Source organism: Sparus aurata, chromosome 20 (assembly GCF_900880675.1).
Source record: "Sparus aurata chromosome 20, fSpaAur1.1, whole genome shotgun sequence".
In the NCBI taxonomy this organism is placed as follows: Eukaryota; Metazoa; Chordata; class Actinopteri; order Spariformes; family Sparidae; genus Sparus; species Sparus aurata.
This window is the reverse complement of record NC_044206.1, coordinates 14,295,111-14,312,353: the sequence shown is the minus strand read 5'-3', so window position 1 is coordinate 14,312,353 and position 17,243 is coordinate 14,295,111. Positions and strand designations below refer to the sequence as shown.

At 39.8% G+C, this 17,243-nt stretch overlaps 1 pseudogene; it reads right to left on the bottom strand.

Moving 5' to 3' along the window:
- Window positions 1-909: 909 nt before the first annotated feature.
- On the bottom strand, window positions 910-14,430 carry LOC115571526 (alpha-tectorin-like; annotated as a pseudogene).
- Between the last annotated feature and the right edge of the window lie 2,813 nt (window positions 14,431-17,243).

Genomic DNA, 17,243 nt, shown 5'->3' with positions numbered 1-17,243 from the left:
TAATTTACCATGTGATTTATCAGATCATTTATCCATAAGTGACAGATTTGTACTGACATGTGTAAGTGCAAAGGACTTAGCACTTCTTCCTGAACGTGCATGCTATTGAGAATCACACAGTATATGTGTTAACTTTAATTGACTACAAATTCAGTGAATTTATTCACTTTCATAACAACTCAAGGTAAGCAAGTTCTTTCATATAACACAATTCATAAAGTGAAGCAAACTAAAATAAACATAAAAATAGGTATATATGATTCTGAATATGTACTCTCACTTATCCAGACATCTCTCACATATTGTCAAGTAGTATAAACACCTGTGCTGCCCGTAAATCTTGAAAAATATTTGAAGCAGGTGTTTGTCATGATGGTTGTAAAGATAAACGTGTGGCTTACTGGAAGACAACATTCCATGAAGATGATGAGTGATGAAGGAGTAGTGCAGTCATGCGACAATATGCAAGACTTCTCTATCTCGCTGGCCTTTCAAACTTAGCTAATTGACAGCAAAATATTGATTAACCACCTTTTTTTCTAAAACTTTAAGAGAAAAATCATACATCTTAAGAACAAACACCCAAGTAAAGATTAGATGAACATTAAAGAATTCTCTAATCATGACTGACGGTCTTTTGATTAGGACATTCTTCATTTTACTTTTACTTTCCATTTTAAAAACAGTGATCAATCATTTATTTAAAAGGTTACTCCCAACAATGCAGTCGATACCAAAAGTGAAATGAATTGGTGCATGAAGCACATACGCTTGCTTCTCCACTTGCTTTTATTAAAGTACATTGTACGCCCAAATCCGAGGCTTAACCTTCTCCATGGCATTTAGTGAATCACAGCCTAGAAATACAAGATTGGCATTTTACTTTCTATCTGTGCTCTCTTTGCAGAGAACACAAGCTATGGTTAGGGCTTTCTGCTGGATCTGGAAATACGACTATATAAACCTTGTTCTTTTCTAAATATTGACAATATAATTAAGGATTCAAATTGACATGATTAAGCTACTGTCCTGTCATGAATATACTATGATAGGGTACACATTAATCTCACAAAAATACTCAGAAAAAGTCAAGCAGGGCCATCAAGAAGGTTCCATCATTTTGTCTGCAAGAGAACGAACAGGTTATAATCTGTATATGATCTGAAAGAATGTAGATGTGATGAAAAGATAAGAGGAAAAGTACATACTGTGTATCCACTCGGCATGACCATCAGAGGTCCAAGTGAGAGCATGACAGTGTCATGGTAGACAACGTCTCTCTGAACTCTGTGGTGACCGTGGTGGCAAACCTGCAGACGAACAACATTCTTTTATTGATGCATTGCTTCTGACTAAGTAACTGTGATCACGCAAGGGTTGTGCAGCACATAGCAAGGCACAAAGCAGCTGAGCAATTAAAGTCATTGCATGTGAAGTACAGGATTAGTTTATCAAAGCACCAAATCATAATGTTCTGTGTCATCAGTCAAGAGAAATTAAGGTTTGACGACTGTAATTGAACATAGATGTGTTTGTGATTCTAAAAGCAATTCTCAATGTATCTACCTGGATAGGTCCTGTGCTCTCTTTGCTAGCCCTGTGATAGACTGGCGACCCAGGCTACATCCCATCAAATGCTAGGATAGGGTCCCTCCCCCTGACACACGATGATGGATGATAGAAACTCATTAATATTTCTATCAACTCCCTGTTTCGTACACATATCATAACCCCGAATTCATACCAAGTCCTCTCTTTTTCTCTCTTTTCTCTGGTAAATCTACAAACATCGTAAATGCTTTCCCAGTCAACTGACTGCTCAAAGTGCTTTACAAAACATGCCACATCATTGATTTGATTTCCCTTTTTTTTTTTTTTTTTTTTTAAAAAGAAGAGGGAGCACCCTTTGAATGTGAAGGCCAAGAGCACACTCAAAAGTACACTACTTTGCACATGTCAGAAGTGGATTGGCATGGCAAAATGGCTTACTAATGCCTCCTAATGTTTAAACCAGATGTATCATATTTGGTAGGACAATGCTTCATATCTGTATCTATATAAAAAAAAAGCCTCTTGGTCTGATGACCTATACCCAACAAGTCGGCCATTTTGACTTTAGTGCTCATATTCAGCCTTGAACAGTGAAATGTTTAGCGCAATCTGAAGACCTTAAATATGGTTAAACTCCTTTAAACTGTTTTAACTCAACTGTACATTCTCAAATCAGCCCCATACATTCTCAAATCAGCCCCATACATAGCAAGCATTTGCTTGATAGAAGTTCTGGCCTGAAGAAATCTTCATGTCAATTTTAAGTTATAGTAGCAGTGTATTGCCATTTGCCATGGCATGTTATATGTGTTGTCTTACTGTAGCTAGTACACCTGGTACACCCAGAATTTGGTCATAAAGGCCGTAAGACCTTGATTATGCTTTCTTGTGAAGATGGTGACTTTGCAAGAAACATGATTGCCGGATTTGTTTCGCCATGAAAAAGAAAGCTGTTGCTGATGTCAGAAGTGAAAAAAGGTGCCCTTAGCAAAAAGTAGTTTATTCAACAAGTGTACAACAAGTATACTTATTTTATACTAAAACTGAGGCAGTATACTTGAAGTGTACTTTTTATATACTATATTTTATATACTTAAGAAAAGTATAGTGAAGTTGACTTGGCTTATACTGAAAGGTATAAAGAAAAGTCTAAGACTAGGTACATTAATACTTAGACTTACACTTATACTTTAATACTAAAGCTTATACTTGTACTTTAGTATACTGTAACGCCCCTTGTGGACTGTGGCGCAAAGACTCTTGGGTATTCTATTGTTGTTGGTGTAATTATGGTTTGTGAATGTGGTTGTGAATGACATGATGTTAAGACGGTTGCGGGTTAATTCACATCCTTGTTCTGTGGTTAAATTGTGTCGAGTTAACAAAGATGATAAAAATGTTGGCACCGTGAGTGAAGGGGTGTTTTCTAGGAGAGACTTCCCGTCTGTTAAGCTAGGTGTGTAGTGTAAATGACAAATTTCTGGCTAGAGCTTGACAAATAACAAGCATTAATACTTAATATATCTTGATCTAAATGCAGATTAAGGTCAAGTCATTGAGTTGTGCTTACATTTAAATTAAAAGAATAAAACTGTTTCACTACACACATTTGCATTGAGGTATTACCCCTGTTACAAACTTACATGTTAATAAACTAAAATGTGGACTAGAAGTATATACTTAGTACACTAGTAGTATATAGAGTGTACTTGTATACTTGAAAGTGTATTTCTGTAAACTTAAAAATGACCTTATAAAGTATACTTAAAGTATACTTTTAGAAACTTAAAATGTTCCAATTTAGTCCGAAGAAGTATTAAATTAGTATACTTTCTAGTATGCTACAAGTACATGGTCCATAGTATACTTGCTATACTTATACTTATGCTCAAGCATACTTAATAAAATGAACTTCAAGTATACTACTTTTTGCTAAGGGTGATGTCTAATATAGGTGTGAGAGTTGGATGTGGCAATATGGCTGCTCTACAAAAGTTCAACAAAGTAGCCCTTACTGTATGTATGTGTATTTTGTTACACCAATGCCTGTCTCATTTCTCACTAATTTCTCTGTACTGCCTAATTAAAGAAAGTGGGAGGATGAAAAAGAGAGGATGATAATGGTACTTACAACTATGCAGTCGTTGCTGCTCAAAAGACACAGGTGGGCCTGGCAGTGCAGGTAGATAGATTTAAAATTGTCAAAGGAGAAAATCTCAAAGGAGAATCTGGCCGCCGTGGAATTGCCATTCTGAATCACCTGTACTGTATCATCTGTTGGATTAGGACACCTAAAAAACAGGGAAGGAGGGAAAAGTGACAGTTAGCAGGGTAACAGGCGTAAGTCTCAGAAGAGAAGATGGTTGAAGAAACACAAGGTGAATTTCTAGTAGCGCCTTTACTCTGCACTAATGAGATCCTGGCGGACAGGCCAGCTGGCATTGTTGACCGGCGTAGCCCAACAAGAGTCCAGAACAGTGGAGAGCTGTCGTTCATCGACTCCCTCTGCTCGCACTTCCACATATAACCTCTCGTCAATTTCCATTTCTACATTCATCTTACTGGTCGAGGGGGAGTGGAAGCCAGCGTCGTGGTAGGGGGTCATTCTGAGATGATAGTGACCCTGGCCAGAAGGAAGCCTCCTCCTCACAAAGCTACAGAAAAACAAGGAACAACAGAAAGAAGAATTTAGTAGACATTTGGTAATTCATACAATATGTACAATATGGATGCAATTAATTATTATTTTGACTGCCAAGTAATATTAAGATTATTCTCTCAGTTTATCAATTTGTTGTGGTTGGGTTTTTTAAATGGTGAAAAGTCTTGATCAGTGTTTCCAAAAGCCCAAGATGACAACCACAAATGTCTTGTTTTGTCAACAACCCAAAGATATTCAGTTTACTGTCACACAAGAGTAAAGAAATCATAAAATATTAACACATTTTCCTAAAGAAAATACTGATTCATCGATTTTTTAAAAATAGTTGGTTATTAATTTAATAGTGATGGAAAAAATCTTAAAGGGAACCTTTTAGGGATATGTAGTCTGATGCATTCAAACTGTAGTTAAATCAAATTTTACCACTGGTGCTAATTTTTAAAAAATTGATAGAATCTCACTTTAGGTGCAGATTTGTGTGTACTATTACACACACTGTACATCCATGTAAGCAGATGTTCACTGTGAAAATAGACGTGCTCTTTTAAAGACAAAGAGCGAGAGATTATCTTGTGACTCCTACCTCTCCACAGGGTTGATGCCTATATCCATAGACAGGGCCTGACTCAGAGGGTAAACACAGCTGAATACCAGGTGAATATTTGCACCTTTATCGCTCTGGATGGAGTTCTCATAGCGGAAGTGGGTCCCATTGCTCTATAAGATTTAAATATTTAAAAACTACAATTAGTATATGACGGATGCACTCTATCCTGTGTAAAACATTCACATCTAAGATCACTCTTGGTCTGCGCTGATAACATTGTAGGCCATGGAGTGTACCCTGAGAACTGTTCCACACAGCTTGTCGTCATTGTTAAAGTGGAACACCAGCCGTCCGTCCTGAAGAGTGCCTTTACAGGAGTCGTCTTTGAGGTGAAGGGCACTAGGCTGGAAGCCAGCTTCAAACAGCTGGCAGCGTGACAGGGATACTGTGCCTGAACTACTGGCACAAGTGATGGATGAGTCTAGAATAAAACAATGAAAATGTATTTTGTTATACCAAATCCCCAGACCGGACCATGGAAAGCTTATAGAATATGCTTTTTGCCATGAATGCACATTAATACAGGCCATTATGTTTTCCCTGTGTGTGTGTGTGTGTGTGTGTGTGTGTGTGTGTGTGTGTGTGTGTGTGTGTGTGTGTGTGTGTGTGTGTGTGTGTTTGTGTGTGTGTGTTTGTGTTTTATTGTTTTTTATCTATTTCTGGCAGTGCAAGATGAATGCACAAAATTGTGAAATCAAAATGAAGGCCAAGTTCATAGATTGCCGTGATCCCATGTAAAAAGCTAGTAATGACTAGTGAGTTGTCATGGGTCAGAATCATGTTGAAGGACATTGCATCTCTTGGGATGTCATAGCAAGGTGGTATCGAGTTGGTTCAACTGGTTTTAACTGGACTATCACATATTTTTTGTTAGGTCTTGATCAAGACACACACAGCCATTATTATTTCTGTTATCTAACAAAACAAAAAAATGTTTAAAGAAGAGCTCGCACCGAAGCTCTCGTTGTTGGACCGAGAATAGTGCTCCTCACAGAAGCAGCCGTAAACACCATCTTTCTCACCACACCACTCGTACTCTGTGCAGTTCAGCTGTTCGCAGGGGTCTGACTCAGCTGCAGAAACATCGGGAAAAGAAATGAGACAAGGACAGATGAGACAGAACAGGTAACGGAGAAAAGAAAATTGTTCCAATAATTTCCTAAGGAATCATTATGTTCCTGAAACTACACTGTCAATTAGCCAAGGATAAACATACCACACTGCGCAGCTGAGCGCCAATCTGTGATGTTCAGCCCCAAAACAGAGCAGGTTCTCTCATAGGCTGAGACGGCAGAGCACAGCATGCCATTTGCTGGAGTGTAGAGGCAGAGGTCATAGACGCAGGAGGTGAAAAAAGGCTGAGGGTCAGAGTGCAGGTGACAGTCACTGAATGGACCGCTGGTGTTGGTGATTACACTACAGAGCTCAGAGTATTCGCTCATGGAGGGACAGTCGTTTGGTCCATCAACATCTGTGGATCCACATCTGGAAAGGACATTCAGTGTTACACATTTCACAGTTTGATAAAAATGTATCTCAAAAGTCATTGCTGTTGATTCACAATACTTTACATCCTTGTTTAATTGTGAAACCCTCAAAACTTGATTTTTACAGGTGCCCAAGGTCATGTTAAAGATATAAATGAATTCAGCTTTGTGGTTTTGATACATTTCTGGAAGACTTAAAATTAAGCCAAATGCTTTATTTTAGATATCCAAAAATTGAAATCTTCTTTTTATAGAGCACCAACATCTGCAGCTTCATATAACATGCCACGCATTTGGTATTGAATTATACGGTGTATTTGCTGTGGTTACCCTGGTTGGCTCGTGGGTGCCTTCCAGCTGTGTCCAAAGTCATTGTCATTTTGTGCTGATGTGCCATTGGGCAAGACTTTATCATCTGCTGGGTCATTGTTGAAGTTTCCACACATCCCTGTGACTCTGTTTTGATGGTTTTGGTGAAGCCTGACCAGTAAAGTGCTCCGGCCGTCAAATTGGACTATCAAGTCAGTGGCTTTGACCACTATGTAGCCATCCTGCCTTTCTATATGAGCTAAGCTTCCTGCAGTGGTGGGAAGAGACACCTCACTTCCATTCACCTGGAGAGATGAGATATTGGAGAGCAATGGAGAACAAGTTAGGAGGAGTGTAGTTTGCTTTATTTAGATGTAGAAAGTTTGTAATCTTGAGAGTAATTAAAAGTTTACCTGTACTCTTTTGTTGGGTCCAAGCCTGATGTATGCACTCTCTGGTGGATCTGAGATGTATATATCGACTGCTGATACAAACGACACACGGTTGTTGCCACGGTGATTATTGGTGGCAATTATCTGAAACTGTGTCTCATTGGAGCCTTGGCTCACACTCTCAGTAATGATGTAAGAGCATGTGCCCTGGAAGTGAGCCACTGCCCCATCAAAGGTGATGTAGTGTGGGTCCCCCCACACAGTGCATGTAGACATTGCATCGAAACAGCCCAACTGGCCATTTCTGATGGTGCACTCCTGTTCAGGAGCGCAAGACGCAGCAGAGCACCGCAGGTCATTGGGAGCGTGGCACTCACATCGCTGGGAGCATCCCTCTGTCCAGAACGACTCACCAGCCTGCAACATGAAAAAAACGAGCATTAATGTAATTGTTGTTTACTCTTAACTCAAAGTATTAACCGGGATGTGACTTACATCATAGTAGAAGCCATCATGTTGGCAGCCACATCTTTCCACTGGGACACAACTTGTCCCACTCCTGACGAAGCCTTCATCACAGAAACATCCCTCAGAGCACACCTGCTCACACATGGTATCATTGCTGTTTGCACAGGTGTGGCCACAGTCAGTACCACACAGCTCATAATGCTCGTTGGCTGGACAGTCAAGCCCTTAATAAGAAAGTAAACAAATGATAGATGAAGTAGTTTTGATTGAAAATTTGATTTCAAAACACTTATTTGTTAGATTCTTAGGCTGTTTGCATGATAGATAAACAACACATTGAGTGGTTGGCTTACTGCAGGTCGTGTTTTGCCTCCAAGGGTAGATTTGAACATTAGCAGATTGACAGGCACTGACATATGCCTGGATGTCCCTGCACAGAAGATCTTTGCCACGATTTTCAGACACACAAACATCAAACACACAGTCATTGAAATATGGTGCTGGGTCCACCTGCTCGTGGCAGAAGCTGAAGGGGCCGTCAGCTGCTTGAATCACCTCACACTGAGCTCTAGCTGGAAGCTCATTGGTACATTGTGGACAGGAGGAACCACACCCATCACTGCAGGTGTAGTTTCCTGCCACCTTCCAAGATGTCCCAAACTCATCTGGAGTGGAGACCGCCATTCCAGATGGGGTCTGGAAGTCATCATTTTGATTTCCATTGAAGTTTCCACAGAGACCGCATGTTTTTCCACTGTATTGATGACAATGATTCGATAAATTGAGAGTCATAAATAAGGTGAAAGATGACGTTAGAATGTCTCAAATAATTGCTAATATTTTTTTTAGTATGTAAACTAAAGAATTCAAACATGGCAGATACCTGTAACTTGAAGGTACAGAGATAGTAGCTCTCCATCCATCATACTTGACTTCCAGACCAAAATCCGCAACAACAGTTGTTTGATATCCTCTATTATGGATATACACATGACTTCCATTCAAGTGGATAGGTAAGTGTTTAGTTATCCCATTCACCTTAAGCATTGGAAAAACAACATTAGAAGGATAATCATAGTTTTGTATTTGTTTGATATCTATCAGGTGCTTTTCAGGGTTGTATTCATCCTTCAGCCTGTGATTAGCTCTGAAGAATTATTTGATAAAGAATCTTGGCAATAATTTTGAATCTGTGTAACTAACCTGTACCATACCGCAGCTCTCCTTCCACATATGCACTCAAACCCCCAGCACATATACAAAAACTTCAACTGTAAATGAGACTGTTGGTCAAATGGTTTAACTCACCTCCACCATGCCAATGCTGCCACTTGACATTCGAACTTGATAGCCCCTAACATTCACAAAAACTTCAGCTGTGATTGACACTGGTGACCCATACCATGGCTCATTCTTTGCCTCCACTGAAAATTGGTGGAGACCATCAGTGGTGCTACAAAGTTTTGCCAGAACATAGCGGCAGGTTCCCTGGAAGTCATAGGCCTTGCCATCAAAGGTGGTATAGTGGGGGTCTCCAGAGGCAGAGCACATGCCATGTGGCTTGGGGTGGCACCCAAGCTCACCATTAACCACACGGCAGGACTCCTGAGGACCACAGAAGTGAGGAATACAATGGACTGCCCCAGTGCTGCCATTACAGCTACACAAGCTGTGACACTCCTCACCATCCCAGAACTGTTCGTCACTTTGCAGATAGCGTCCTTGGTAAGAGCATCCACAGGCTGATTGTGGCACACACTGGTTGCCATTGAGGACAAAACCATCATTACACTGGCAACCCGTTTGGCACACAGCAACACAGATGCCGGGAATATAAAAGCAGGTGGGAGGACAAGCGGTTCCACAGGATTCATAATGGCTGTTTGGCGGGCAGGGGTCTTGGAACAAAAAAGAAAACAAAGACATTAAATACCTTTTTAAACAACACAAAAGCCAACTTTCATAAAAAAAAATTAAAAAAGTCAAAGTGCTTAAGAGCACTTGCATAACAGAAGACTAGCAGGACAACCAAAACAATGACCACACCCAACAAGGAGGAAAGGCTAAAATGTCGTGAGCAAAGACAATTTAATATTCCATGGCTTTAATCATAAGATTTATTCTGTTAACATTGTAGACTTTCTCCCTCTCCTCGGAACCCTTGTAGAACATGTATCGCAAATTGCAATTTTCTTCTCCATCGCCTTTTCTTCTTCTTGTCTGTGAACCACAAACCAACTTTACAGGTGCATACTGCCATCTACTGCATCAGAGTGTGCTGATGATGTGCTTGTTAGTCAGTGGAAGCAGTTTGCCTAAATATCATCTGCTACATTTATCCACTATACATTTTACTGGCCCATAACATAAATTTCCCAATATTAGGCCAATAATTGCAGCAGTACCGGTACATATCATGCATCCCTACTTACAGGAGGGAGCTCGCACATTGTTTGCTTGATCCCTTCCAAAAATTCTCCCCGACCCAAATGTGGGGATAAGAGCATAATTTCTGACTATGTGACGATCAAAGAATGCCATAGTACTCACGAGTATCCTTCACTGTGGTGTTGTCATTTCCATTTTCCACACATTGTGCAGAGAGGGAGCCACTTCTCCAGCTGTCTCCAAAGAGCTGAGAGCTCATGACAAGGGTGCCATTTGGTGTACGAAAATCATCATTTGGATGACCATTATTGTTACCACAGAGTCCACCCAGGGATCCATTGTAGATACCAGGTGCAGTGACATGCACAGAGTAAGGCCACATTATCTTCACAGTTACACCAAAGGAAGTGCGAAGGATGATACTGTGAACGCTGCTTTGGTAGATTTTGATTCGACTGGACGGTGAGCTGAATGGTAGTCCGATTCGCTGACCGTCAACCTTGGTAAGATGAAAATATGAATTATTCTAGACATGTAACTCAAGTGCAAGTTTACTGAATAATAGTGAAAGTAACATTCACAACTGCTTCCCATTTGTTAACACATACCTGTACATTGCTGCTGTTTCCTATCTCAATGGACACGTGTGTCCCCTCTGCCTTAAACTTCAGCACACGGGTAAAACCCTGCTGGCCTCTGGGTATTTTTTCTATCGTCACATCAAAGTGGGGGTGCCTTGACATACCTGTTACATTGACAATAGTAATGCGACATGCCCCAGGATACTGGTATGTCAGTCCATCAAATGTGTGATATGACCCTGGGCCTCTGATCCAGCATGATGCATAGCTGCTGGGTCTGCAGCTTCTTTCTCCTTCCTCCACTTTGCATGATTCAAGCGGACCACAACCATGGGAGTGACAGGTCATGGAGCCATGACTGCAGCTACAACGTCTTCCACAGTCCTCATCTAGTATTACAGTTTCTCCAGAGCGGTAGTAGCGACCCTCGAAGCTGCAGCCACACTCTGAATGAGGGACACACACCCCAGCACTAAGGGTGTAGCCAGCATTGCAGATGCAGCTCTCCTGGGCCGGGAGAGGGCAGTTCTGGGTAGAATTGGGGTTAACACAGGTAGCTGGACATCCTGTGCCCTGGGGCTCAAAGTGGCTGTTGGCTAGACAGGGGATTTCTAGAGGAAAAATAACATTGCTTTTGATATCAAAGACATTTTATTTTAATGAAAGGATTTTCTTAGAAGTATTTTAATTGAATGACTGACATACCACAGAAGCCTTGTCTCCTCCAGCTTGGTAGCTGTACACCATTCTGTTGACACTGACTTGCATACACATTTAGGGCTTGACACAGGATGGGCTGGTACCCTTCTCCTACACACAGATCAAACACACAGCTCTCCACAAAAGGCTTTGGGGAGAGTTGTTGATGGCAAGAAGCAAAAGGTCCAGAACTGTTCTGGAGGATACCACAATGGTCAGTATTGCTGTATAAAGCTGTCTGATCATCAGTGCAGGCAGCACAGGCCAGACCTCCACATTTGGCCTCACAAACAGTGTCATTGTTCCCTGTCGCTTGCCAGCTGTTGGCAAAATCCACATCAGAACTCACAACCTCGCCCTGACGGGTTCGGAAGTCATCCTGACGAATACCATTAAAGTTTCCACAGAGGCCACATGTTGCATTCTGATAGGTATGGGGCACACTGATTCTGACATAGTGATTTGTGTCGTAGGATACCTCCAAGCCAAAGACAGTGCTGACGATCACAGAAAAACCTGACTCATAAACCTGGACGGTGCCGTTGTTGAGATAAAACGGAGTGGCTGCAAAGTTTCCATTTACCTGCAAGAACACCAACAAGTCTGTCAAGAGCAGCAAAGACATATTTGATCTCATATATAAAGCAGGATCATGTTTTGTCCCAGTCATAAATACTAACCTTAGCTTTAGCACGATGTCCCTTGACAAGCTCAATGGTTTCATTATAGACATACACTTTGACCAGTCGTGTCCAGGAAACATGAGTGCTGCCCCGGTGCTCGTTCTCTCCCTCTACTCTATAGTAAGGCAGTCCTAGACCACATTTCTCAGAGAGAACGTAAGTACAGGTGCCCTGGAAGTGAAACACTGTGCCATCAAAGGTATAGTAATGTGGATCACCACTTATGGTGCAAGTTCCTCTCTGCACCGTCTGACAGGAGAACTGAGAGTCACTTTGCTGGCAGATTTGGGAAAATGAGCAGGGTTGGTTTTGACACTGCAGGCCCGCTGAGGTGCAGGTGCACTTTTGTGTACAGGTGCTGTCGCTCCAGAATGAATCACCCAGCTGCACATGTTGACCTTGAAAGGATCAGGAGGAAATGAAGGAAATCAACTACATGTTTGATTCAAACCAACTCACAAACAATACCATATTAACCATATTAATCATGAAAACAAAAACGTTGATCTTTAATGAGGCAATCTGCAATACCGTGACCATTTTGGTCATTGATATATTAATAGAGGTAAAAGTAAAAATGGCCCCTTGCTGTGACCCTCTGCGTCTGATCTTACCATTGGAATAGCATCCTCTTTCTCCGTTGTCTATCCGAAAAGCCCATCGACCGGGAATATTGACGTTGCTGCCCAAGCGGAACGTTGAGTTACGGCCTGTTGCAGTGTCAGAGAATGATCCAGGGATGGAGAAATGGTGTGTGGAGTTGATTGTGTCATATCCAGCCTGGAATATACAGTACATGTCATGTACACAAATATTTTTATTTTAAATTATATTTTTTATGTTTTGTTTTGTTTTTTTTAAACAAAAACTGTGTCATACAAACAATACACTGCAATCCCAGTACTTTATTTTGGTTACACCACCTAAAAGAGCACATACTTTATTACTTTATTGATCATTGTTCTTACCTGCACTCTGAAAGGTGCGAGGTCTATACTCCCATAGTTCATTAGCACAAATGAGAGGTCTTCACCAGAGATCAGGACTGCTTGGGCAGTTATGTGCTGGGGGGGAAAACATTTTTTTTAATACTTGAGATGTGTATATGTTTTGGATGTTTTACCATTTAGAACAAGATGACTTACTGTTCCTAAAAATTTATAGTACGCCACTTCATGCCATGTTGCAACAAAGACCCAGGCAGCTTTAAACATCAGGCCTGGGAAATACTTATTAATATCCTGTGTAGCTTGTTGAAGGACACTGCCACTGGTGTACTGATTGTAGAAAACATGTCCACTTAGTCTGTTGTCCAGATCGGTCCAAAATGGAGCGATGATGTCTCTGTTTCTATGTAATGGGAACCTTATAGCTCTGAATAACTCCCATGGCCTGTCAAATGTAAGATGTCCGTTCTGGTTGACCTGAAAACAAATATTGGGTTCAAACAATTCTTATGAACAACTAGACGCCGACAATCTATTTGTTAATTTAATTTCAACAGTAGTTTTGCAGTGACTGTGTTTATGTTGTATTAGAGTATTTTTACATACGTAAATCTGTTCATATGTTCGTCCAAAGTAGAGGAAAGGATGTTGCAAGGTTACTAAAGGAGAATTATCATCATCAGATCGAGGGTTTGCAGTTCCATCTATTAGGGTAGAGGGGTCCTGGGAAGAACAAAATCAAAATTATCAAAATCAATCCTCTGTCATTAAAAATGAACACTAAACTTTGCAGATATACCAGTGTTTAATAGACTTTAAGGATCTCTGTAACAGAAAAAAAAGTCCACGTTCCTGACTAATCTGCAAAACATCACTAGTTCTTTATGTGATTTTTGGCTGGCTTGCATGTTACATTTGATTTTGTTCATTTTGTTAAGCTATTTGCTTCAACTTAAGTTTTGACTTTTTAGTTTTTGCAGTGTTCAGAGCACGTCTTGGATTGTTTTGTCCTAGCATAGTCAATTTGATATATAGAGCCAAAACCAAAACCACATAACTGAGAAATCTGCTGATCGTTCTGCATAACTTTAAAATGCTCCACCGAGATAAAGAATATTCTAGAGATTGAACAGATTTTCAGTTTTTGCTGCAATAATATTATCTAATATCCTCGCACATCTTCATCCTGCTGATATGAAGATATTACAGAGATCATCTTTATCCATAACAGCAAAAAGATTAAATAAATGTAATGAAGCAGTCCTTTATATTGTAATCAATTATAATAAATCAACCAATTTCTACCCAATAGAGCAAACTTGCCCAAACATTCATATTCATATAATCATACAGCAGAAGTATTGATATGATTGAGTGCTAAGACTAGAGTATGAATAAAAATAAAAGTCAAGATTTATCTTCAACTTGCCTGAACTCTGCGAAGTCACCATGCCTGGAGGTTAAACAAAAATGAAGCAAAGATGCATATGTAATTAAAGTGGATATAACCGGATAAATCTAAAAACAAAATCAAAATACTAAATAACTGAAGTTATGTATATTTTCATAAACATCAATTGACATATGACAATGAGATAAAATACATATACAGAATGTAATTAAAATGACATTTTATTGAAACTACTTACTTAACATTCCGAAAAGCAGCACAGACCACATGTGATGTGCCATTTTCCCATAATATTCAGATCTGCTTACCAAACATAATGAATAACATTTTTTAAAAATTACAATAAAACACTAAATGATATGTTAGAAAGTGATTTAAATGGAAATATGAATTAGCAAATGTGCATGTGCATTCAAAATAAAGGTCCATGTCCACATAATAAAATATTTACCTGCTGATGCTGTTCTTCTCCCTCATCCCCTTCAGACTGCAGGGCTTTATACGCAGAAAGCTGGCAAAGTGACATTAGCCTGTTCTTTTATCAGTTTCAAATAGGTCAGTATTTAATGGACCTAGCTTCCTTCCTTGTACCGTAAACACTTACAATGCCACATGGTCAATAGAGGATAATGAAAATTATCATCATGTAATCTAACACTCTCCTAAAAGGCTTTCGTGCGTGAGGTGTTAAACTTCTAGAAAGCGCAAAGAAACTTCCTCCAAAGGATCATTTATCCACCATTATTGTTACTGCGGCACAGACTAACCACTGCCGCCAAAGCAACGGCCTGATTACACTTGGAATACATTTCACATTGTACAGTCACATTTTCTTTGTTGTGTGTGTTGCATGCTGCTGCATGCTAAAATGTGTGAAAAACACTAATTGCGTGATTTCAGAAATTGTTTGATACTACAGATACAACAATCTAATGTTCTGCTTCTCATACTGATTCCAGTAATCAAACACAGGATAGTGAATGATACCAGAGCACTGATCCACTGTCATTCATCTCCCAGTCACATTCTTCCCTGTAAAAAATTTGAATTACTGTACTCAAGTATAAAGTTGAGGTACTTGTGCTTTTACTTGAGTATTCCCATTGTATGCTACTTTATATGCCAGGGTGCTTTCACTTTCCCAGTAAATTTCATGTGCAGTGGCAGACAAAATAGTATGGTGAAAGTGCGATTTTATAGGGAGACAATGTAAAAAGTGATGGATGGTGTCGTTATTCAATAGCCATTGTGCAATCACAGTATGGTATTAATAAACGTTTACAGAATCCGAGAAGAGGCTCGGACACTTCTAGTGGGTCTTAAGTGATGATTGAGAGGGAATACTTTTGTCTATACACAGATTTTTGTGGAAATTATGCGTGGTGTACCTTTAACTACATATCCATGTGCGTTCAAGAGCCAGGCTATCAAGGTGAAAGAAAAAAAGGCTCCATTTTAGGAGCCTTTTGTGAGCACTCTGTGTGGATATTTAGACTTCAGCAGGATGCAGCCCCTCATCCAGAGATGCTTACAAGTGTGATAAGGACTGCACAATTCATCCTCAGGCAAGTCACTAATATTTGGTTACTTCCTAACTGTCATTTGGGGATAGTGACATTTTTGGATGGCAGCCGATCTTAAAACTTCAGCCAGCTGTAGTTATACCTTATTGTGCCCTGGCCTCATTTTGTCAAACACACAGCACACATTCATTTAGTTCCTGGTTATTTAGGCACACTAGGCACCAGAACAACTCTCATACAACAGTCATGCAATACATTGTAGGCTTCTGAACTGTGTTGCATTACACAGAGAGGCATTTTAGTATTTCAGTCTCAGTCTTGTTGGTATAAATGAGCTGGTACAAAAGCACATTCCTGCGAAACAGGATAAGTTTCATTACTGCAAGATCCTCTTCATGCATAGAGTTAATTGAGTAAAGATGTTAAAGGGAAATAGATCAGACAAGTGTGAATCTGATTTTCAAACCTACCTTCTACTGAACTGATCGTGAGTTGTTTTATTACACACTAAGAATCTTGCACTATAGTGCTTTCTGCTGAATCTAATTATGTGTAAACAGGTCAATATATTACTGTTTTATCGTTATCAAGATCCCAGACTATAAATGTACTCTATTGCGATAAAGCCTTCAAATATTGCAATATTATTTTAATGCCAAATCACCAAGGACTAGTTAACTGAATACAGGATTTACTAGGATGAGATTCACACCATATTAGAAGCCATCATATTGTTAGCCACAGCTTTCACACAACACACCCACATCTCACAAATGCCTCAAAACGAAATCTCCCTCGTAAACCTTTTTCCTGATGACACGGGCGTGACACATACCTGATGCGTGTGTTTATTTATGTACTACTTGTGACTTTATATGGGTCCAGGGCCATGGGGCAGCCCCCATCCCGCTGTCATGTAAAATAACTTCCTGGATGACCCAAATGCTTCACTCTCTGTCGTGACACCTTGTACCCAACGGAACCAGCTTGAATGCATATTTTCACTGTGCACTGTGGAACAAAGTCACATTATTTCAGCAGCGTTAGAGTAGAGGTGCTTTTAGTTTAGCAGCTATAGATCAAATATCCGTGTTAATAACAAAGGCACTGTATGGAAGCAACTTTATGTTTTTATGTTTTTCTTTTTTTGGGGTTTTAAAGGTTCAATATGTACGATTTGGCCACATGTTGAATTCATACTCCAAACAAATAGTGGGCAGCATATTACCAGAGTATGTGATGCCTAATAGCTCAGTCTTAGTATTTACACCGCTAGCTCATTTTCCTACAGTTCAATCCAACATTTTTTATATTCCCCAAAAAATATTCTTGTTTTTTTTTTTTTTTTTTTTTTTTTAGAATTAGAAATACATTTCTGTGAGTTTACACAATGCCTGTCCAAACAACCTGCAGCTGTGATGATGGATCAGTTGTAGATTTTTTCAAACTTTTATTGTTGCTTTAATCATAATTATTCAATGTTACAGAGGAATGTTGTGATTTAAAACCAAGCTTTCAGGGGATTCAATCATAAT